The following is a 24201-nucleotide window of genomic DNA, read 5'->3' on the forward strand; positions in this document are numbered from 1 at the left end:
TGAAGTGCAAGCAGACAACTGGGTTCGGTAGCCTCTGGGGATTAGTCACTTCATGATATGCCATGATTTCTACTTAATGCAGTCACAGGATGCTCTTCTTACGTCCCCCGTCTGTGTACAGACTATCATGTATGCATCTTCAGAGTATTTTTGGTCAAGCCCCACACACTGTCCCAATTGCATTGCTTTCACCTTTTGGATTCGCAACATCCATGCACCTTTCCTCTGCATACAAAGTTGATCCTGCTTGTTATGGTTCTTCTAGTCCACGCACAACACAACAGCATGCCTTAGATTCAGTCTTCTCCTTGTTTCTGGGCTTTATTAGCACAGCAGCTTTGTTTTCTTTGGCAGGGAGAGTTCATATTAATGATCTGGTTTTAATTTTATTTAATGCAGCCAGCAATCAACAGCATATGCTACCTCTGCACCTGCTGACAGTGTAATTAGGTGCCTGTTTTATCCAACAGTGATCTCCCTTCCTTCCCCAGTTCCTGACCTGGTAAAATAAAACATATATGTATTTACCCTTGGACAACTGCCCAGCCCAAGTGGGAATGGTGTCGGTTCACTACCCATCATGCTTGTTCCCGGAGCACGTCAGCATTGATGGAAGAGAACTGGGGAGCGTGGAAGAGCTCAGGGTGAAGGATGTAGGGAATGAGCCAAGCTGGTGGACACTTCTGGGATGGGTGCTGCAAGCTGTGGTGCAGGGTTGAGACAGCAAGGCTTCCCCAGTGCTAGGTTTTCATCTGGAGGCAGGCACAGTGCGCGGAGTCCTCCCAGAGCCAGTGGGACAGGAGATGGTTACAGAGCAGAAGGCACTGTCAGTGCTGCTCCATCCCCAGGGCACAGCATTTGGGAAAGGCCCTGCAGCAAATGGAAATGATGGGCAGGGCAGGGGTGTCACCCACATGTCACCCACCCTCCCACTGCCTCTCACTCAACCACTGACTCTGCTACAGGGGTGCTGGGGTTTTCCTTTGCCAGACAGCTTTGTGTTGGGCCTACAGATGTTGAGAGGGTTTTCTGGAAGGCCATTTCCCATTGAATTGTGGACAACCAGCCCCAATTGTTCATTCTAATTCATCTTAGATGGAAAGATAGGAAAAAGCAGAAATAATTTTTCTTCCTTCAGATTCCTAGGAGCTAAGCCATAAACACATGTTAATAAGAGCATACCTATAATGTTTTCTCACTCTACAAGCTAAATGTTCCTTGGAGAAACACATTTAAAATAACAGCCCTGGTTCTTGAGTTTTCTTCCCTAAACTGTCTTTTATTGTTTCTCATTATATAATAGATGGACTAACTGCTATTCTCACTGTTCTGGTTAATTATGTGGCTAACTTGGAAACTTGGCAATACACATCCATTGTTTTGTCTGGTGGCAGTTAACTACTAAAATAATGATTTAGGGTGTGTTCTACTTCTTACAGTCTTACTGTCTGCTGTTAAACATTTTCTCTAGAGATGAACCTTAAAACATATTTCTCTCCCAGTTTTGCCTTCTGCTTGTGAATGGAGGGAACGCAGTGAGGCCATGTCACACAGGTTTGGGAGACCTCTCCTTAGACACAAAAGATTCATGCAGAGTTAAATGCCTCAGTTATCTGGACTCTGCAGAACTGATCAGGAGGCAAAAAGTGTTTTAAAAACCTGTCTTCTGGGCTGATTTTTGCAAACTTTGCTGCTTTGGAAATGGAAAGGTTGGGAAACACTGCCTCCATAATTCACGGGTGCAAGTGAAAAAACAAAATATTGCATGGAGAAATGTATTAGAAGTGGCTGAAACCAAAATATCAGAGAAAACACAGAGAGTTAGGGGAAAGGAGAAGAGACCAAAGCTGATACTGCTCTCTCCTCTAGCTTATGACAACAAAAATGTCACAGCCTTGATTGACAGAAAACTCACTGCCCTGCAGTACTTTACAGCAATTTTGTGCCACTGTAACAAGCGTAGTCCAAAAATATTGCTGACAGTCTGCAGAGACAATAGGGAGAAATAGAAATTGAAGAAAACTTTGACTCATCAAAGTTTCCCTCTGATACAGAGGAACCAACCCATATGGTCACATGGAACTCAACCTAAGGCCATGTCTATGGAATTTGTTAAGGGTCTGGGTGTTCATACCACTTAAATACCTGCTAAATGTTGAATGTTTGCTTCATTTCTGTACCGACTCAGAGTCAGAGGCATAAAAACCACCTGGAGTGTCACAGTGAATTCTGTAGACTGTGCCCTGAGTTTTCTATAAGTGATGGAAGAATGTTATGCCTATTGTCAGTTTGGACAGATCATTGAAAACTGTACCCAGAGACAACTGGTGAAAGACATAGTCTTTATTTAGCCAGCTGAATAATACATCATGCATACAGATTTTCAAGGAGAAAATCTGAATTTTTTTGTATTACAAGCTTTTGTGCAATTTACCCTTTTTTCTTTCAAGTCCAATACAAGAAAGGTGCAAAAGAATACTCTATTTAAGGGAAGTTTGAAATGACTTAAGAAAGGTTTGAAAGGAAATGTGTGTTGAGACCACATGCAAAATCTGTGCATGTATAAATATTTCTCTATGTGTTTGTACATATGGAAACACATTTGATTTAATCACTGAAGAGGTGGAAAATTGACTTGATGCCTACATATTTTTACCTGTCTGTTGCTATGTGTCAAATGCCGCAGTATGGTAGTTGTTCTGGGAAATACTTCAGTGATAATTTACTATATAGCCTCTAATTCTAATTTCTGAAGAATTCAGCCATGCACATGATTGGCTGTACGATCTCTAAGGGTCAAGTGTTTGAGGGTTTTCCCCCCATGGTGTGCTAGATGAGGAAATTACTGAATCATCTGGAACCAAAGCAAGAGAGCCCACTACTGATGCTGGTTATGTCCATAGAGGTAAATAGGAATTCAGGTCTATCTGCAGTTGTTTGTAATTCCAGCAGGAGTTTTGTGAGTGGAAAATACGTTTTATTCCTGTATCTAGGCACACAAAGCCACAGACAGACTCCCTCCTGCTCACAACAATTTGCACAGTGAGGGTCCTGGAAACAACCTGATAGAAAAAGATGTTGATTTCTTATCGGACCAGCAGTTGGGATGAGGAAAGACAGAAGAGGTAATGGGGAAAGTGGATCCTCATCTTCAGGCTAGAGATACAGAGAAATGTGTTCATTTGCAGTAATTTTCATTGCAGGACCTCTTGTGTCACAGCTACCAAGCTGAAATTTTTATCCAGATGATCACTGAGAAAATGTTTCCAATAGAGAACTGAAACTGCCTAGCATCTCACACTCTTTGATTTCCAGCATTGTCCTGGTGTATGTGCCCTTACTTCCAAGACAGAAGCAACACAACCAATGCATATGTGTTCCTCTGAAACCTGACAAACAAGTGAAGTCACTTTAGAAAAAGTTCTGTGTTGTGCCTGAATTAAAATATTGCTGATGTAGAGTGTTCAAAGACAGCATGGACTTGTGAGCTGGACTGCGACTTAGGAAGCTTTACTTGACGTTGCTAAAGTGAATAAAGGTTGTCCAGTTCACTGTAGCTTTTCTGCCCTTCTTTCTACCTGCTTGCTTTATTTAGGTCACACCGTTTCAGAACCACAGATGCCTGTTACCAGCTCTGTACTGCAGTGGGGTCCTGGAGCAATCAGATGACTGCTAAAAAGGAATAAAACATTACATGTAGGATGCCTGTGGGGAAAGACGTATTAGCTGAAATATTTCCCACTTGGATCATTGTGGCAGCTAGCCTTCCCCTTTCATTACTTGGCTTGTCATTAGATTGATTGGCAGGTGACCTGTGTCCATTAATGCAGCTGTTCATCAAGCCATGGGAATGCAGTGTAGGTCTGCAAGGTTGTGTGTGAGCAGCAGAGCAGCTGAAAGGTTGCTGATACTTGCCAGATTGTTTCTTAGAAAGGTGGGGGCTGGGGCTGAGACTTGTGTCAAGTGGCCCCATGCCAGTGCTGAGGCACCTGGGGTCTTCAGGGTCTGCTTCAGAGGAGAAGTACCAAGGGAGTAAAAAGCTGTCAGCAGGAGGATCTCTCTTTAGAGTTTTGCAGACATTGAGCTGATCAACTCCCCAAGGGGGAATTTCAGTCATTCACTTACCTTATTTTCTAAGAAATCTCAAAAAAGATGGGGAAAGAGAGAAACGGAGACAGAGAAGCCAACACTTTTGACTGGCACCTACTCCCTCTGCTTCGGACCTTGTAAAATGACTGAAGGTCCTGGCACATCTGCGTTCTTATCCATCCCATAAAGCTGAGTGCATTTCATTTATGTCACACTTCTGAATACACTCGCATACACAATGAGCTGTGCTGTCTGCCAATGGAGGAAATGAAATAAAAGCAGAGCTGTCCAGAACACCATAAGGGCTGTTCCAAGACCTAGCAAAATCTGGCTGTGTTTTCAGAAGGTTATTTAATCTTCCTGCTCTTTATATTAAAGGGATAATGGTCACAGACAAGAACCACTGACACTTGTCAGGTAATGATCAAATGGAATGTCTTGTCAGGTCTGGTTGTAAACCAAAATATGGATCCCAGGAGTGTGAGCCCCTAAATGTCTCACCTGCTCCTCTGCAGTGCTCTAGTATGCTCCACCCATGCCCTTGACGTTGCTGCTGTCAGCTGCCAGAGGAGAGTTCAGGACATTGCAAGCTGTTCTTGAAAAATGTCCATCCCTGTGCACAAGCATGGGAAGATCTTTGTGTCCCTTTTGTGCCAACATGGAGAAGCCATGGCTCCTCTGAATAGGAGTAACTCATCAGTAACTCACAATCTTTCCTGCTGCCAGGAAGCAGCGGGGGCTGGCTGTGTCCCAGGGGAAGGAAGCTGGGCTCAGCTTGATAAGTGCCTGGCAGGACCTGTAAGCCTACCAGTCTCCTGAGCTTTGCCATATTTGCTTCTAGGCTGCTATCTTTCCCTGTTTATTGGCACAACATGCCCTTATGCTAGGTACCCAGCAGTATTTACAGACTGAAAGATTCGGAGAGATTTGCTAGGTTTGCAGAAGAAAAATGCATCCTTTTTAGTTAATTTCCCTGCTGGCATCATGTGCACTGATTGAATACTTCATGGCCTTCTCTCAAACCAAGCAATTGCACCTCTTATGCCAAGACAGGCTCATTATTCATCAAAATGCAATATTAAACTAAATAAATTACTCAGAGCCTTTTCAGCTAAGTGAAGTGAGATCTACCCTCTCCTTTTCTACTGTATTTACTGCAGTGATAAGTGAAGGCATCCAGTAACCTAGAGGTATATTCCAGATAATATTTTCCTTGCTTTCTAGTTGCACACTTTCAATTTTGCCATGACTCCGAGCTGCTCTCCTGGCAGGACACAGAAGGCAGCTCAGACTTGATGTGAGCATATTGTGCACAGTAAGGGAGTGCAGGATTGAAAGGCTAAAGTGTTGTTCATGCTAGCAAAGAACTTGGCCCTGCCTGAGATGTGCCTGATAGCTTGAGCATTGCCACTCCTTGGGCTGATTTAATACTCCCACTGATTTAGAGGCTAGGTTGGCATGGGCCATCCTGCCTCTGCTGCTCCCCAGTGAAACCCTGAGGTCCACAGCTTCAAAGGAATGTTTAAATGCCTTTTATAAAACTAAAGAACCACAGCCAAGATGACTTCTAATAGAACCACTGAAATGATCAGAGCACTTTGAAGGGATTGAAGAGTTCAAGGGTTCTCAAGATGCTGTGATGATGAATGAGTACAAGGGGCAAAGAGAGAAAAGACTGCACCTTGGGTGAAAATTCTGTATTTAGGAAATGTTGTGTGTATCCTGTCTCCCAAGGACATCTGATTTTCTGAGGAAATACAAGAATTTCTGAAGAGATAGGAAAGAAGGCTAATGGAAAAAGCTGGGGTTTCTTCTAACCTCTATATGTGTTTTGGTCCAGGACAACCCAAGCACACTGATTCTCAAGATTTGGTGATGCTCTGCTTTTTCACAGTAGAAAACTCTGCTTGGTAGACAGTCCTGCATCTCTATAGAGCCAAAACAAACACTCTGAAAACATCAATTCCAGGGTATATGCTCTTCCAGCACACTGGTCTGCTAAGTTATAACTGGGGAGGGAAGAGTAGCGAGAGCACAGCAGGTGCTCTAGGCATTTATCCTTTGCAGTTTCTTTTTCCAAAAGTGAGATGGGCATAGTAGGAGAATAAGAGACCACATGGTAAAGCTCTGCAACTTTCTGCACTGCAGCAAAGGGAAACTGAAGCTTCCTGGCTTTCAGTCCAAAGTATAGGACCCTGCAGGTCGGCATCTGAGGAGCCGACCTGGGAGCTAGGAACTCCTGCCTCCTTTGAGTGTGAGTTTGTATTTCAGTCCTCCTGCCCTGAATTTCTCTTTAACACCTGGGTGTCAGCTCAGATTCCTTGCCATGGATCCAGGCTACCAGCTATTCTTGTACAGTCATTTCCCCTTTTAATTTAAATTTCCTTCCCTCTGCAGTAAAGTTCAGTCTCCCTGCTCTTTACTCCTTTCTGCTGTTTCCCCAAATGTCAGCACTGTGCTGGGATTCAACACTTAAACTTACAGGCATGGCATAGCTGTACCAGTTTTGGTACTGGCTCTGAGTAACAAAGCACAAAATAGGGATGAAAATCAACTCCATAAATATATGCCTCCATAAAATGAGCTGGTGCAACTAACCTTTAAGGAAAAAATTTGCTTGTGAATCATGTCTGTTCCCAATATGAACTTGCAACCTGATGGAGACCACATGAGCAGGCCAATGTACTTTCTTTCCACAATGCCACAAGGCTGAACTGTGCTTCCTTCTTTAAACAATCAGATTTCTAGGCTTTCAAGGGCTTGGAGTCTCACAGGCTTTGGCCAGCATTTCTGTCAGACACGGAAGAACTCTGCTTTGCCAAGCAAAGGTATGAATGCCTGTTTTCCACTGATTCAGGGCTTCCTAGAGCTCCTCGTCTAATAGCTGGGGTGATGTTTCATCAGCCTTGCAAGATGACAAAATATGTTGTCTTTCTGGTCATGAAACTTATTTGCTAAAATCTATTGTAGGCAGTACAATCACAGAGCAGTTGCCTTCTCAGTATCTAAGTAGAGCTCTGTGGAGGTTTCTAGAGCAAAGCAATTTTGCAGCAGCTAACTCAGGCAGTTAAGAAATCGTCAGTGTGTTTTGGGTGTGTTTGGTAAGGAAGGTCTGAAGGGGTAAGACCGTACTAATCCTGCCTCCTCAACTGTACAGGGCAAGATGAAGCCAGGTTTTGACCATTCCCATCTGAAACAGTGAAAGACAAAATGCAGTAAGGCAAAAAGTAGTGGTGGGTGGTTTTGTTTTTTGCTTTTTTGTTTGGGTTTTTTTGTTAAAATCAAAGGATCTTCTCACAACTGGCTAGGGATATTTTCAAAATATGAGCAGAGGTGACTGTGCCTCTATGGGCAGCATACTGTGTAAGGAAATCTCTCTCCTCCCTGAGGTGGTTTCTTTAGGAAGAAAGCAGTCAGCAATGGTGGGATTAAAGAGATCAGCTTTAGACCTCTGAGTAGAGATGAAAGGGATGCATTTGTTGTCTGTAAGACACTGCTTCTGGTTTTCTGCAGAATCAGCCAAGTTACACTCTCTGCACCAGTTACACTTAATTCAACGTCTGCAAGACTTTCTTCTTCTGCAAAAGGGTTGCACAGTCCCTATTTTCAAAGAAGAGACAAAGTTTCAGGAAGAGCAGCAGACAACATCTAACATTTTAGTAGAGGATCTGATGTGGGTCTTATTTTTATGTTTTTCTTACTTCAGAAGGAAAAGAATACTGCAAATTTGAAGCATTTCTAAGGGGAAGAGTCATAACATCACCTCCCACCACCACCCTATCCCCAAAATATGCACTAGTTACTTCTACTGCAGAAGCAGATGTGGGAAGCAGTTGGCAAGGCACAGACAATTCTTCTAGCTCACACCTTTGTGCTGTCATCAGAAAAAAATCCTAAATCAATACTATTGGTCCCCTGGGAGATTCAGTGGAGCTAAATTAACATAACGTCATAAATGACAGGCTTTCCCATTCACTATAGTCCCTAATAAGATGCTGTGCACTGCTGCTTTACTTCAGCAGTCCCCATGTTGCAGGTGCTCCCACATAACATGTAACACAAAACAGGGCTTCCCAACTAAGTCCAAAGCATTCTTTCAAAATGAAAACAATCTTCATTTCTTCACGTTTGTAGAAAAGACATGCATGGATATAACCCTCTCTGTTGGAACCCTCCCAATGACACCACCACCTTCAAGAGACTCTTTCAGAAATGGAGATCTCTTTTTGGATAGCTGAAGGTGAGAATGGACAAGAGCTGATTGCTGTGAAATATGCTGCCAACAATAATGGGCATACTTCTTTCCAGTCTTTTGTGCAATATTATGTATATCAAGTCTCCTGCTGCAGCAGAGCATGTTGTCTTTCCTGCTGCACCCTTCCTCACAGAGGACTTGTATTCTGGTGATTTCTCAGCATCCTGAAATACAAACATGATGTGATGTTGTGAGGCTTCTCATGAGAGAAGCACCTATTCACTCCAGGGCAGCAGAGCCAATGCCAATGGGATAAATGCCATTCCAGTACCCCTGTGTGGGATCTGTGATGCTGTGATACTATCACACCACCAGATGATCACCACTAATTCAGTGACTATAGGAATCTGTACAATAATGCATGAGCAATATGCATTGTGATAATTCCTGGAAACCCAGATCCTCACTCTGCAGGGCACAGGAAAATAAAGCAGCCAAACAAGATGTTCTGGTCCAAATACTTCAGCCTTGTCTCTGCAAGGAGGGAAGTTTGATCCAAAGCAACAACTCGTGATGCATGAAATGGTGGTTTCTGCAAACTGAGCAGGGGGGTGGCCTTCGGACCCTGTTTGGACCTGGTGCATGGCTTTGTGAGCATGAGAGACAGACAGTGCCAGGTTCTTCCCAAATATCAGTAAGAAGGACTCAGCAACAAGTAATAGAATAAAATCACTGTTTTAATAAGAGAACAAAACGAGAAATGTAAGTAGTGAGCAAATTTTGCATCTCTTTAGATGCTGGGAACCCCACATTAATGCAGCATGGGACAGACCTCCATGGATTTTCCCATGTGCAGATCTTGTTCATGAAGAGGCTCTGTCCCCTTCCCGTGCCATGACGCCTTATATTTCGTTTAACAAACAAAAACATTTATCTTCTTCTTCACAGCAAGGACTGTGACTTCTCTCACAGAGCCTACAAATGTCCAGCACAAGCTGTTATGGGGCACTACAGCAGTTTCCCTTGCAGTGGCTGCTCATGGTAGTGTATGAGCTGCTCAAGCCATGCACATGATGCTTGGTAGGCCACACACAAACTGTTTGTGATCTCCAATTGATTAAGCACAATGTCTTCTCTGAGGCTCCCAATATACCTTGGTCTGTGGCAGGACAAAGAAGTGAAGTGCTGTCTGGCCAGAACCCACACTGTACTGGGAAGAAGAGTCATTCCCCTTAAAGGAATCAGTCAATAATGAAAAACAGGCAATAATTTACAAATGGATTTTTTTTTCTTATTTTTTCTTTTTTTTTTTTTTCCATCCTGACACCCAGACAATGAGCTATTTTTCTCTAGAATATCTCACAAGTTGGATGAGAGGAGGTACACAAAAGCTGGGGAGCAGAAACATGAGCTGTTTCAAAAGTCATGTTGATGAATGGGTCAAGAAAGACAGGGATCTAACTGCTGGAGAAGGCACACAGCAAAGAGCTGTGAAGATGATTAGGGGACTACAACATATCTCTTATTAGGAAAGGCTGAGGGACTTGGGTCTTTTTGGTCTGGGAAAGAGAAGATTGAGGAGGGATCTTATCAATGCTTATAAATGCTTAAAGGGTAAATGTCAGGAGGATTGGGACAGTCTGTTTTCAATGGTGCCCAGTGACAGGACAGGAGGTTAGGGGCAGAAATTTGGTCATAGGAAGTTGCATCTAAACTTGATGCAACCTGCTCTAGCAAGGGGTTGGACTAGATGATCTTTAGAGGCCCCTTAGAGCCCCTAACATTCTGTGGTTCTGTGACTGGGGAAACTGGTACCATGGGTGTGGGATGCTGTCAGCACCCATGCCATGATGCAGTCAAGCAAGCTGCCTCTCCTCATGGTGCAGGCTGCAGCAGCTTCTGGCTCTGCTCCTGAGGTCAGGCTGGGCTGAGCAGCTCACTGTAACCCTGCCTGGGCTACACAAAGCTGCTGTGTAAGAGGGCCCTGGTTAATTGCATTAGCATTGTGCAAGACAGAGAAAGGTCACAGAAAGCTTTCTCTTGAAGTCATGCAGTCTGCAGGACGTTTTGAGCTGACCTGAGCTGGCACTAGTTAGCTCTTTGAGCCTTTAGTTGGGGCTTTTTCTTGCTGCTGGTGTTGGAAAAAAAGATTTCAAACAAACTGCAGGGATACAAAGCAGGCTGGGTAAGGTATTTTCCTCATTTGGACCATAAAGGGCTCTTTGTCTTCTCAAGAAGTTTATTTATGGAGAGGTCTGGAGAAGAAAGGGAGAACAGAAGCAGCTCAGGTTTGGGAAGAAAATTACTCCAGATGTGACCTACTTTTCTATGCTAGGAAATGCTGTTTTACTTATCTGTTGCACTCACTTTTTAGTGTGCATAATAGCCACTTTGCTAATCAGGAACATAGCCTCCCTTAAATAAGAAGCAATTTGTATGTGCACAGAGCTTTTCAGACCTGAAGGTCTCCGGTGTTCTCATCGTCTTTTTAAAAATCTCAGGGTCATGGGGAAATGATTAATAAGTGGGAATGAAGTGTATTTTATTGTTTGTAGGAGTTCATAGTGTGCAGAGCAATTTTCTCCATTGGGGCTGGACTATTGTGTCACATAACAGTGAATTCAACATAGCCCACAGAATGTAAACAAGATTCATCTTCCTTGTATTGTCAGGATTTTATAATAACAATCAGCCTGCTGAAAATCACAAAACTGCTCTGATCTAGCTGATCACTTTTCTGTTTTTCCATCTCTCTGTTTTTTTGAGGGAGGGATTTATCTGTTTTTCTTAGTTTGGAGTGTTTGTATGGAAGAGAAACAGAGGAAAACCCTGATTTATAACTTTACACCAAGACTCAATAACCTGCTTGGCCTGCCTGCATGTGCAACACAAAATGACTGCATGCTACTGACAGTCTCTGGATTGGTCAGTGGTCTGTGCTACCAGGCTGGTTCTCAAGAACCTCTGAGTTTTAGAAGAGAGAGATAGCTGGGGACTGTCAAGGATCTTTGGGACAGAAAGGCCACGGTGGAATTTTCCATGTTTTTGTTTAAAAATCTGATTTCATTTGTGCAGTGAAAAGGTACTTTAAATGGCTCTTTCAATTGCCAATAAGGAACAAAGAGCTCAGCTGGAAGAAAAGTTAAACACTAGTATGAAGCAAGGAACCCAGATAATAAGTGGATCTAAAGCAGTCAGCCTTGAGTGACTGCATAGCACTTCTTCGGTGGAAAACTGGTGACTGATTTATTGTTTAAGCAGTCCATATTTCTCGTGGGAAGTAACTGTGCAGAGTAGTAACACTAATGGAAATAGAAATTCTCTCCAGAAATTATTTCTGAGAGTGCCAACAGTGTTAAAATAGTTTCTTGCTCTCTCAAAATAGATTCCACTGAACTTGGAAATTGATGTAATTTCAGTGATGAGCCTGTAACTTTCCTCTGCAGTCATGTTGTTGGCTTGCCAGGTAACTAACAAATATTCAGCTCTAGCATGGTGAAGCAAGTAGGATTGGATTTGCCTTTGAAAAGATGAGATGTCACGGCCAGGCATTTCTGCCACCATGGAAGATTTGGGAAGACAGAAGAAAGTAGCAGGAAAGATGCAGTTTGAGAAGAGAATCCAGCTTGCTGCTACTAGATGTTGGGGAGAGTATCAGGAAGCCCATGTGTGCTTTAAGACTTTTTTCCTACTTTTAATCTTTGCATTATCTTTATTTTTACTGTAAATTAATTTATATTTACACTTTCTGAGTGGAGTTCAATTCCCTCTTTACAACAAGGATTTTTGTTTCCCTTTCTGTTTGTGTGTGCTTCCCCAAATTTGTCTCGCTAACTCAAAAGCCAAAGCAGCATTACAGTATAATTTGCCACTTAATTTGGATCCTTAAGAATGAGTTAATTTTGTAGAGTTCTTTCAGATTCTGATTCATCTTTGGGTACTTTCATTAAGACATTCAACGTTTGTTTTAAAATGAGCCACAGTTTTCAAATGGTTATTCACCAGCCTATCTCAAAAGTACGAAGAATTACATCATAGATTATCAATGCTGCAAATGAGTGTTTTCCAGATGTTTCCCACAAGAATCATCATTTCTATCTCAACCTTCTATTCCAGTGTACCCCAGAATTGATCAGAGTGACTTTTTGGCTCTTTGGTCCTGCAGAGTGACTCCAGGGAGCTGCCAGTAGCCAGCCTGAAGTCCCACTGACCCTTCCCTGAGAACTGGCTATTGCCAGGTAGCTCATGACTGAGGGACGGTAAAGGTGAGCACCAGTAGCCATCACTTTCTATGTCAGTTCTGCTGAGTTTAGGGTCTGGGCCTGACTTGCAGCACAGAAAAATTTCTCAGGTGTACCATGGAAGTTGATAATTAATACAGCTAAGCTGTTCTTTGCAGAGAATGTTGTGTGGGTCAGGACAAACTGACCTATAAATAAATCATACCTAGAAATTCCTTTTTGCATGACTTTTTATGCTCTTGTTCTGAATAAGCTTTCCTCTACTTTAACAGTTTTGTCATGAAACATTGCATCAGAATTATTTCTTTTCATACCAGGTTTCCTCTTGATGTTAATGGTATTTTATGCATTTAAATTTCAGGGGAAGCTAAATGGAAGGCAGCATAGCAAAGCAAACCTCACAGACTCATTTATCAGTGATGCTGTCACTGCTGAGTCAGAAAGCTGTGCACTGATTTATGAGCACCTGCTGTTAGGAGGAAGCTTTCCTAAAGTCATGGGGTCCAAGGCCTAAAGAGACTTTCTGCTCACCTGCTCTGGCTATCCACATGCTTCAGGTTGTCACATGTTCCTTTGGGACCCTAAGGCTTTTTTGGCTAGAAGGAAAACTCCCATAAGTGGATCCAATTGGACAAAGGATCCCACCTTCACTGCAAAATGCAGCTTGTAGCCATTGGTTCTAGCTGTGTCTGTTTGACCAAGTACTGTGGCACTTGTTGTTTCTTTTACTCTGTGCAGCTGATAAATAGCAGTCAAACAACTGTCTCATTATTAAAGGACTCTTAGGCAGCCTGTGTTGTGGTTTTCCAGTATTATGCTGGGCAACCTTGCATACCCATGCAGTGCAGTGCAAAGCTTCAGATGGGAGCTCCTACCTGCAAGGTGAGACCTTACAGGGCCATATCCTGGGTTATTAGTGGCATCTTGTAAGAGTCCCAAGCTTGACATCAGGTTTAAGGTTTCATTCATGTGTTAGTGGTATGTATGACTTCAGTATATTTCTATCCAGTTGAGAGTCATTCATTTTTTAAAACAAATAACTCATGATGGCTTTTGCAAAAGATTGAATGGGCAAGAAAAGATACCTGCAGCTACCTGAGGCTAGAATTCACCCAATGACCAGATAGAATGGAATAAATGGAGAACCCTGAGGATAGGAAAGACAGGGGCTTGGAAGGGTAAGACTTTGGAGTTTGAGTCTGGGAGACTGCTGATTACTCTCCTTGATATCTGTATTTTATGGGGGTAAGAAGCAGTCCTCTACTACACTGCAGTGAGTGGAACAAGAGAGAAAGCTGGGGGTAGGGTGCATTTCCCAATTTGCTGCTCTTATCTATGGAGAGGGTGGCTGGAGCTCTTGCACTGTAACAGTGATTAATATAGATGTATGCAACAAGCCAATAACATGGCTTGGCTGTGCTTGTACTCGTGTATACCAAGCTCCTGCTAACAAAGCATTTTGGGGGAGGGGGGGTCGGTGGGGTGAGGCATGTTGTAGATGGTCTTAATCACTTCTGGTCAGAGCTGGACAAAGCAAAACTATTTCCTTTCAAGGTCATGTGTAGGATGCTGCTGAAGGTAACAAGGCTTGAGGGTAACCAAGAGCTATTGAAAGAAAAGCACTACTTAGCTTCATCCAGCCCTTTTTGGCTTCCAGTAGGTTTTAGTAGAAAAGAAAGAACCAGAAAATAATGCTTTCAAAAGATACTTCTGCCCTTAATTATCCTGGGAACAAGAGACTGACTTTTCTGGGAAGGCAGATGCCCAGGTTAGCAAAATCAGGAACACTTTTCTGATATTTAAGTTTCTCTTCTCTCTGAAGGTCACTTATACACAATTATTCACTTAGAAATATCAATCAGCCAGAACAGAGGTGGATTTAAGCCAGGTGCTAAGAACTAATCCCTGCTCATGTGGTTTATTGACTATAGTAGAGAGCCTTTTGATTTATATAAGTGTGTTTAAAAGCCTTAATGAGGTGCTTTAAAGTAAGGAGCTGTTTATGAGGGTCTCATAAGTTGAGGGGTGAGGGTTCTGCCTCCAGGTAACTAATGGTAGGTAAATAGTTGAAATGAGTCTGTGGCTTAGTGAGGCACTTGTTCATCCTGACTGGGTCTGGCTCCACTGGTTTCACTGGGACTGTCACCAGTTGGTCCCAGATGCAGTGACAAGTCTACCTGGAAGGCCAAGGAAGCCTTGGCACCTGTTCACCCACCTCCAGTCCCTTCCTTGAAAGACAGCTTTGCCAACCCTTGCTTTGAGGGTAATGGAAGGAGGCTTTGAGAGTGGAAATCATGGAAGGAAGGCTGCTGCTGCTGTTTACTTGAGCTGATAAATTCTTCAAGGCTACAGTTGGACTGGGCATCTAGATGTGGAGCTATTCATTCAAGATGGAAATCAGCAAAAAACCCTGTATCTGTGATTTCCAAGTCGAACTTGCCGGTCCAGAAACATTATTCATGTTTACCTCTGTTCTGTTGCCTTACAGGCAAGAGAATGGGGTGTTGTGGACTTCCAGTGTAAGATGCAGTCACTGCTCCTAATAATTTACCATTTGGACAGGTGACTTCAAATGCTCCCAATTTCTGTAAATATTAAATCTCTCCTAGAAGAGGGCCAGGGCTGGACCATTTCATAGTATTTGGATGCATGTAGCCCCTGTGTATGAGCTTTATTAGTTACTACTTGCAGTCCTTCAGAAGTTCGTGAACCCTTGCACTGGGCCTGACCAGTCTCCAGATAGAGATGGAGAAGAAATTTGCTTGTGTAACCCAGCTGGGGAGTGGCAAAATTGCTGAAATTGTATTGTCTATTAAGAAAACTAAACCTTGTACAATTTGTCCAATGGTAACTTTCTGTTACAGTGATTTCTAAATAAGCTTGCTTTATGGGTCAGAATTTTGTGCTGAACTCTCAGATGCACTTATATTTGCTCATTTATGTGAGACAAAATAATTTCTTGTCCCTCTTCTGTCACGGACAGGCACTGTAAGCAGTGCTAATGAGGCAGTTCTCTGTTATCTTGTAGCACATATGATTAATCTCCGCCAAGTAAAATTAAGATAGACTTAATTTCATTTTCAACTTTCTGAATATTTTGAAAAAGTGCAATTCATTTAATTAAGAATGAGATGTAGATGAGCTGGGACACCTGAATTTCCCTTCATGGTATATTCAGATGTACACTGCAGGTGTACCTTTTTGGTAGAGCCACTGAATGGCTGCAGGAATCCAAGGAAGCAGACAGCAGAGGCTGAGAGGGACTCTTCTGAGTGCTGCATTGCATCTGCAAGCTGGGAAAACATCCACGTGGCATGCTGGAATGGCAGGGAATATTTGGAGCAATGCTCTTACCTATACCTATATCAACCTTACCAGGCTGGCTTTTTTACTATGAAGGTGTGGCTGCTGAATAAGGTTTGATATTCAGAAAAAGCCTTACCTGCACAGAGGTATCAAATGAGATTTCCTAAGAATCTTCCTCAGGGATTTCAGTGCTTATGGTTCAGTCTTGGGCCATGTTCAATGGGAGGCTGCACTTGCTGTTGTGTTGAATCATTTCCTGTAACTTGCATCTTCTGGTGAAAAGGAAAGTGTTGCTTCAAACTTGCTTCTCAAACTATGAGATCTTGCCATGCATGGCTTGGAAACAGGAAAGCCTGTGATGAGTGGCAAAGAGCAGATGTAGGTTATGCTTGGTGACTTACTGCTTTCACTTCTCAAGAAACCCATTTGAGGTCTTTATGAATTTTATTTAATCTGCGGGAGGCCTACACAGTTCTGAGGAACTGTAGTGCATAACTTTGTAAGGTCAGTTGGATGGATTTTTTTTTTCTTATTTCATGATTGATTGACCTGACTCAGGTTTGCTAGAGAAACTTTTTTTCTTCTTGTTTTGGATCCTAAATTTAGTCCCACGGTGCTTTAAAATATATTATACAGAGGAAAATCAATGGAAATACCTTAGCAACAGGTTTATAATAAAAAAATAGGCCACTGTTGGGTTTTGGGTTTTTTTTTTTTTCAGTCTTTCTGTGGAATGAGTGTCATATTTCCTGGAAACTAAATATAGCAATGTGCATTGAATGCTAATGGGCAGATTTCTCTACATAAAAAGGTTATAGACAGACCTTCAGAAGGTCTGTCATGGTTCTGTACAAATCTTAAAGATAGGTATAGATCACACCTAAAATATTGCAGCTCAGTTAAGGAAAGTGGTCAGAAATAATCTGAGTATCTTGCATTTCTGTAAATATTTTAACAGTTAAGGAGTCAGATATATTTAAATGGAAAGTGTTCTGCTTGGGAGAGTATGGAATATTCCACTCAAGATAGAATTTATGATTTAAATATCCCCGTCTTTCCCAAAAATGCTCTTATCAGGAACTAGCTTTGATTTTTCATGCTTCATGGTTTTGCAGGGATGACCGAGATATTATAAGCCCTTGAGACAGGGAACCCAGTTCTTTTCTACAATGATATTGTTATTCATCTCTGCTCTCTTAATGAGTACTCTTTAACTAAAGAGAACAGCAGTGGTGCCCAACCTGAGGGGTTTAACAACCAGACCATGAGCTAACGTTGCAAAGGAACAACCTTACCCTAAGTTACATCAGACAGTGTGCGTGGAGAAGGGATTAGGGATGCTGGGGGTGAGGCTGGGGAAGTACCTCACTTGGGATACATTTTGAAGAAAAGTGGTTTGAGTTGTCCACAAGGAGTGGGAGTCTGTGACAAGCTCCTATGAGAGGCAGCTTCTCCTGTGTGACTTTTAGGAGAACATTGTCTCCTTCATTACTTTGACAGCTGTGTGAACCCTTAGTCAAACTTAGACTGGGCCCAGCAGCTGTTTGCCTGCCCAGCACTGCATGGAGGTGATTGAACTCGTCCTTGAAGGGCAAGGTGAAGAGGGAGAGAAATTGTACTGTGGGATAACAGGCTTGCTTCAGCTCTGCTTGCTCCTCAGAGGCAGACATTCAGCTCTAAAACATCTGTCTGTGCTACAGCCTGTCCTGGCCATGCAGCACCTCAGCTTCTTCATCAGGAGACAGTTTTCCAGTTATACAAAGGAAAACAAAAGAGCACAAGCTCTTGGTAGGCTTTAGTGAGCTTGTTAGATGTGTCATTAATATCTCTGATTCAGGCACAGAACAGGGATGCTGAGTGAAGGCAATTCTGCCACAGCTTTAAATACAGTGGCTAGAAAGCCTGACACTGAAAAACTGTAGGCTTTGCTTTATCTTACAGCCTCTGATGTGTGGTATGGTTTCTAGTAAATCTGAACATAGGCTGCTAAGTCTAAATGTAGTTGACTAGAAACAAGCTGAAAGCTCTTTCTTAAGCCTAATCATACTATAGAGATTATGCTTATCAACACCATACTCCCTTGTGCATGCTAGGTTTGTTTTCTTGTGTTGGTGAGAAAAGTCAGACCCCTAATGCCTTCAGATATCAAGTACCAATGCTTGTGTATCACCAAGTCAGTCCTAATTAAAATGGCTTTTCTCTACTTGTCCCCAGAAGGACGTAAATAAAAGTAGATTCAGACATGTTCCTTGTTTTGGTTCGTATCCTTGCAAAGATGTGGGATTTTTTTTCCCACCCCTTAAGCTCCATTGGTTGAATTCTTTGGTCTCAACACCTTTTTTCAGGTTTGGAGGGGCAGTGGTGGTGGTCCTTTTGCATTGTCAAGACAGAAAAAGCATGGGAGAGAAAAAAGTCCTGCCCCTTGTCGGTGCTTGTGTCTCACAAGGAGCTGCAGGATTTTCTGCCAGTAGGAACAGAGCAGAAATTCACCAGGTACCCAGATATTTGCTGGCAGAGGTACACAGAACTGCCCAGTAAACTGGGATGGCCAAGTTGAGGAGTGTCCACAGACTTTGGTCTATCCCAGTGCCCCAGTGAAGCATTCAGTGAGCAGACTTGTTTCTCAGTCCCTGTTTAAAATATCTTTTTTTCACTGGACTGGAGACAGGTATCAGCTGCTCCTGAAACCTCAGATGCCCACAGAGTCTCAGTGAGGAGCTAGGATTGTCCATGCGTTGGAGATTAAGGTGAGGTTGAGGATCCCCTTTGCTCAGCTGAAGCAAGATGAAGGGCAAACTTTTTGAGCCTGAATGTATGAAGGAGGAGCACTACCCCTGTCCTCTTCTGAAGGCCCTGCTGCTCCTCTGGCCAGTATCACATCCTCTGCAGGGTTCTCCTCACTGAGGTGCCAGCAGATGCCCAGGAAGGCCAGGCTGAAGGTAAAACAGGGAAGTGCTGCATGTGGAGCTGGGAGCTTCCTAAGCAGCTGACTTAGACTAATGAGCTGGTCCTGGTAACTCTCTCTTCAGAAAGCTCACATTGGCAGAATTTACTCTTGAGGAAAAGCGTGACGGCAATTTTAAGCACCCTAAGAGACTTTTAAAAGCACAAGTTTGCTCATCCAAAGCTTCAGATGTTTTGATGATCTTCAGATTAATTGAAGGATGTTTCAGTGTGATTTAATTTGTTGGTTGCCCTGCTGACAAATTATGTATCTCGGTGATATGAGTGGGTGCCTTTATGCACTTGATCCTAATTATTGATAAGTAGGTGTGAGCAGTAATAGTGCCTGGCCCTTACCTCAGGGGGATCAAGGGTTTTTAATCATCAAGACTTCACTGACTGTGAATCAGATGGAGAAGATCATGTTATTTTAGGGCTGGGAAAGCAGACTTAGGGAATTTATCCTGTCATAGGCCTGGGACTAAAGCTGTGTCCTGATTATAAGCTTTGTTGCCAGCTCGTTGGTTCTGTGAAAAAAAAAACTCAAAACAAACATAAGCTTGTCATGAAGCCAGATAATTTTGGGGATCTGGGTAAGTGTGGAGCAGGGATTGCTGTACAATTCTCATCTTAAATACACTGTGTCAGGTACAGCTGCATCAGGCCAAACCCAGAATGTGAATCTGGGCATTGCAAACCCCTATGCACCAAAACAGCTGATGTGCATTGCAACAGCTTCTTCCACACAGTGTTGCAGAAAAGATGCTTTTAAAGCACATATGTGCTCTGACATTCCCAACCTTTGGGTAATTCTCTGGGGGACTTAAAGAGAACAGAGATTTTAGGAAGGCTGTAGAAATCTGAATATTATTGGTGGTAGCAGAGCAGAGAGTGGAAAATAACATGGGCTAGCTCAGTTGGAGGCTTGGAAATGGTTTTGTAAAAATGGGAGCAGCCAGTTTCTCTGCTCTGAGGAAGACTTGTTCCCATCCCAGCTCTCTGCTTCTGTTCATGCTCAGTTCTGTGCAGGTGTTTAGAACGAGCCTGGGAAAGCTGTGGTGTTGTGGTGTGGGACTTCTGATCATAATGTGGTACATATCCTGTCCTGCAATTTGTTTTCCAGTTCTGGCTGCTCTTTTCTTGAATCAGGCAAGTAAGTAACCACATTCTGGTTCCTGATTTTTTCAGTATGGGAAGGGTTTAAAAAAAAAAAGGGTGTCAGTGTTAGGCAGTTGCATGTTCTTCATGCAAAGCTATCCTAGGCAGTCTTACAGAATATAGATCATTTCTTAATAAGAATTTTGTTACTTCACAATGCACTGTGAGAGCCTAACATGTATCGGAATACATAATACTAAGTCCAGCCTCAGGGCATTATGGTGATAAGGAATATTAAGAATTTTTTTTAAAAAATATATCCTTGATTAAATAACAGCACTTACTGCAAGATCAAGAGTTTAAATGCCAGAAGGGGATCAGATCTTGCCCTTTGTTGAACTACCTAATTAACCTAATGCTCCAACAATCTTCCAGGTTTTCTGATGTGATGGAAAATGTTTTGCGAACTTGAAGGGTTATGGAAGTGGAAATACTGAGCTTTCAGATCTAGTTCTGTAATAGGGACAAATAATGAAGGAGCAGCAGAAATGAATGCAGTGGAATTCATGTGTAAGAATTATCCAGGCTTGGCCCCTTTCTCAAATTTGCTGCAATTGCTTGCAATGCTTGAAGATAAAAAATGGGGTTGTCAGCCAGGACCCAAGCAACCTGTCACACTGAGAGAATTAAAATAAACTTTATTAAATATGAAATAGCAATTTAACAGAGGACAGGAATACTCTGACAGCTGGACTGAAGCTCCTGACAAAGGAATTGGTCATTTTAATTTTGATTGTATTGTTATTCCCCACAGTACACATAAACTTCGGATGCTATCAACCAGAGTTTCACTAAGTGAAGCCCCAGACAAAGGAGCTGAAGGAGACAATGCTGGAAGGAGAGAAGCTGTTTGTCTCAGTCACAGTATTTAGCAGGTCACAGAACAGGCGAATCACAGACTGGCTTGGGCAGGAAGGGACATTAAAGATCATCTGGTTCCAACCCCTCCTGACTTGGGCAGGGACACCTCCCACTAGACCAGGGTGCTCAAACTCCCATCTAGCCTGGCCTTGAACACTTCCAGGGATGGGGCATCCTCAGCTTCTCTGGGCAACCTGTGCCAATGTCTCACCACCCTCACAGTGAAGAATTCCTTCCTAATATCTACATCTACCTTCTTTAAGCTTAAAACTGTTACCAGTTTGTCTTACTGTTATCCCAAATCTGGGTTCCTCTGCTGTGCAAAAACCAATTAACAGATGGAGTTGAGGTACTTGTTTAACTCCAGCTGTGCACAGAAAGGAGTGCTGGTGATGATTCACAGAGCTAACACACCTTCTGAAAAATAAACTGGGGTCTTATGAATGAAATAACAAAAAAGAAGAAACTTCAGTGAAGAAAATGATTTGTTAGTCATTGTCACTCCTAACTTTACTTACAAAAGCAGAAACATAACATCCTCTTATATTGAGGTTCCTGCTGTCCTTGTTTTGAGATTAAGTCTTCCTAATGACACAAGCCTGATGTCCCTCTGCCCATTGCACAAGCCCACCTGGTTTTGAAAATTGGAATCTTCATGACTGTTAGCCCTTTTCTTATGACAACACTATCACTACAATCCTTGATAAAGACTGTCTCCCCATGTTTTCTGTAGGCCACCCTTAAGTACTGGAAGACTGCCATCAGGTGTCCCCAGAGCTAACAACCACCTCCTCCAGCCCTCATGGAGGGTGTGATGCTCCTGACAGGGACTCCATGGGGTCTCATGAGAGACATTGCCTCCCTCAATCTGCCAGACATACTTCTTTTGTTAAAGCCCAGGATGCAGTTTCTGTGATGCTGGTGGATATTGTTGGCTCAGATTCAGCTTTTCATCCACCAGTACCACAAAGTCCTCAGGGCTGCTCTCAGTCCACTCTTTACTTGGCCTGTATCCTTTGGCCCAGATGAGATGCAGGACCTTACACTGGGCCTTTTTTGAGGTTCACATGGGCCCACTGCTCAAGCCTGTCAAGGTTCCTCTGGATGGCATCCCTTCCTTCTGGAGTGTCAACTACACCAGTCAGCTTGGTGTCATCTGCAAACTTGCTGAGGGTGCAATCAGTCCCATTGCCCATGTCCCCAACAAAGATGTTAAATCGTACTCATCCCAATTTGGACCCTTCAAGGAGCCCACTCATCAGTGATCTCCACACAGGTATCAAGTCATTGACCACAATTCTTTGAGTGTGACCATCCAACCAATACCTTATCCAACAAGTGGTCCACCTGTCAAATCCATGTCTCCCCATTTTAAAGACAAAGATATTGTGTGAAAGTGTGTCAAACATTTTGCTGGGAAGGGGACCAGAGGGTGACAGGAGAAGGTCAGAAGAGTTAGCATTACATACCTCTATTCTGAGCTTCCTTGGCTTCCCGGTATCTTTGCTCTGCAGCAGAGGTTCCATCTGGAGATGGATCCAGAGTCTGTCCTAGCTCTCTCACCCAGGGACACATTCTCTGCTTGTTGGGGGGTAAAAAAGGAGTCATCATCATTCTCTGCTACAGGGGAAAAACCTAATTATACCTGGTGTTGCTGAAGAGAGCATTGCTTCAGTTACAGCTGTGGCATAAGGGCCTCTGGCCTTTCAGTTGCCTCTGCAAGGAAGGGGGACATTCTTTGGTGATTTAGGGAAAATCTGCAGAACTGAACTTTCTGTGATAATCCTAAACCTCTCTGCAATCCTTTCTACATTGGGAGAACATGAGAGAAAATGTCTTCTTTATTAAAACCTGCAAGACATCATCTCTGCTAGGTAGAAATGCTTCTAATTAGGATCATGAGGGAAAACTGTGACAGTGACAATTTGGGAACACTGAACAGCAGCTGTTCTATCTCCATATTTCTTTTTTTGGTTTTTTATTTACTGCTTTGTGAAAGGATTTAAACTCAGGAGAATGATCACCACATTAGCCCTGGCTGTGTGTCTGTTTTGGAGTGCATGCTGTCTCAATAGCCAACTCAAGCAAGACTGGTTTGAGAGCACGTTTGGTAACCTGTCTATTGCTGCATATTTTTTTTTTCCTTTTTTAAATATGCCTCTGGAAGCTAGGTATGATGCAGCAGTTTTGTTTTCATGTCATGACTGCATAGCTGTCATTTCGAGTCTGCTTGGCAGGATGACAAGACTGATAGCAGGGAGAGGTATGAGTAGGTACTTCACCTACTCCCAGCTTGAATAAATTTACTGATTGTGCTGCAATTTACACATTGGATGAAGGACTGCTGGGTCGGGTACCCAGGGGTACCTCTGCCAGCATGTTTCCAGAAGCAAGCTTTGTGTTTTCCAGCAGTGGTTCAGAGGAGCTATAAGAATTAATGGACTAGTGTTAATTAGCACAGCTCCCCAGCTTTAGCAGAAAAATCAGACTGGTGTCCTAGAGAAATAAAGCTTGCATGAACATTATGGCTGTCTAATCTTCCTTCCACTCCCAGTTCCTGGCCCTGGCTGACAAACTTGTTATCTTATGAATGAGCAGAGTTCTTAGATTTAATGAATTTCCTACAAATTACCAGCCAAAGAAAAAAGTCCTGATTGACTCAAAAGTTTTGTGCTGTGACAGGTCAGGGATCAGCAACAAATGTCATGTGAGATGTAGAGAGAAGCTGGGAATATTGCAGTGGGGAAAGGTGGAAAAGAAGTTAAAGGATGCAAATGTTCTAGAATTAATTCAGCAAATCAGCTTGTTATGGAACTACAAAAGGAAGGAGAATTCTCTATGAAAGTTTGTGCCTTTCCTGTTCTTGCATTTAGTCCTATGGGAAGCTGTACATCTAGCTTCTACCTTGTGTGACTTGTTCTTTCTTCAAGCATGTAACTTCCACCTGCTGTCTCAGGCCAGCCTGCAGCCTGTGTTCTGGTGCATGAGCTGGAAAAAACACTGGGGAGAGACTTTTTGCAAGGGTATGTAGTGATATGACAAGTGGTAATGACTTTAAACAGCAAGAGGGTAGATTTAGGTTAGACATTAGGAATAAATTCTTCATTACTAGGGTGGTGAGACACTGGGACAAGTTATCCAGTGAAGCTGTGGATGCCTCATCCCTGGAAGGATATCCCTGTGGATACTTCATCCTCAAGGTTTCTTCCAATTCACACCAGTATATAGAATCACAGAACCATAGAACTGTCAGGGTTGGAAGGGACCTTGAATATCATCTGGTTCCAATCCCCCTGCCATGGGCATGGACACCTCCCACTAGATCAGGTTGCTCAGAGCCCCATCCAACCTGGCCTAAAAAACTTCCAAGGATGGGGCTTCCACCACCTCTCTGGGCAACCTGTTCCA

This window comes from Calypte anna, chromosome 3, assembly GCF_003957555.1.
Source record: "Calypte anna isolate BGI_N300 chromosome 3, bCalAnn1_v1.p, whole genome shotgun sequence".
NCBI classification, from domain to species: Eukaryota; Metazoa; Chordata; class Aves; order Apodiformes; family Trochilidae; genus Calypte; species Calypte anna.